Genomic DNA, 977 nt, shown 5'->3' with positions numbered 1-977 from the left:
CAGCCAAGGCACCGAACTATAGACTGTAGGGGGATCATCCACAGACGTGCAATGGGGGTTCTGAAGTAGTTCAGTTTGAAATGAAAGAACAGTATACTTTGTATTTGCAACTTTGTTGCGGCAAGGCGAAGTCAAGGGGGATTTCACACTGTTTTAGCCATGAGGTGAAGGAACGGAAACATGAACACGGCCAATTGACTGAACCTGGCACAGTGTCCCTTCAAACACATTGGAGGGGAACCTGGGTTACTGGATAATGAATAAATTACAGGAGCATATTGCAGGGAAGATCATCTGAATCGTCTGGCACGATGTGGAGCAAGTCGTATATATTGGAAATGAGTAGTGGAGGCTAATAGTATATTCAAGGCAGGTGAGAAAGTCCGGGATATAATAGGAGAATTAATAAGAAACGCGGGAAGGGAATTTTCTCTCAGAGATGGTGATTGTGGTGAGAACGGCTGTTGAATTGAACAATTATGATGACACCTCCCAAGTCAAAGGAAATGATGATTTCACCAATAGAGTCAGGAAATTACCATTAACTATCCATGTGAGAGAAGAGACAGAACTGGCTCAAATATCTTATACAGCTTGAACACCGATAGACAAGTTAGTAAATTTCCAGATTTTTCATTGTTAATCTGTGAATAGTAATAATGAGCGGGCAGGACACTGGCGTTAAGGCCATGATGGGATCGTCCATGATCACATTGAGGTTGTTGGGCTCGGGAGCTTAATTGCCGACTCCAGCTCCAAGTTTAGTTTTCTAGGAGGAGATATTCTGGCTGATGTCGCCTTGCAGTTCGTGGTCTGTAACATTGCAGATAACAGATGAGGAACATATCAGCCATGTTCTAATGACGCAGCAGACTCGATGGGCGAATGGCCCATATTTGCTCCTATATCTTACGAGCATACGAAGTTATTAACTCCAACGTCGCTGCAATTTGAGTCTGGAATAATCTGATGCCATC

This window comes from Scyliorhinus canicula, unplaced genomic scaffold, assembly GCF_902713615.1.
Source record: "Scyliorhinus canicula unplaced genomic scaffold, sScyCan1.1, whole genome shotgun sequence".
NCBI lineage: Eukaryota > Metazoa > Chordata > Chondrichthyes > Carcharhiniformes > Scyliorhinidae > Scyliorhinus > Scyliorhinus canicula.
The sequence above is the reverse complement of the archived record's forward strand: the minus strand, read 5'-3'. Positions refer to the sequence as shown.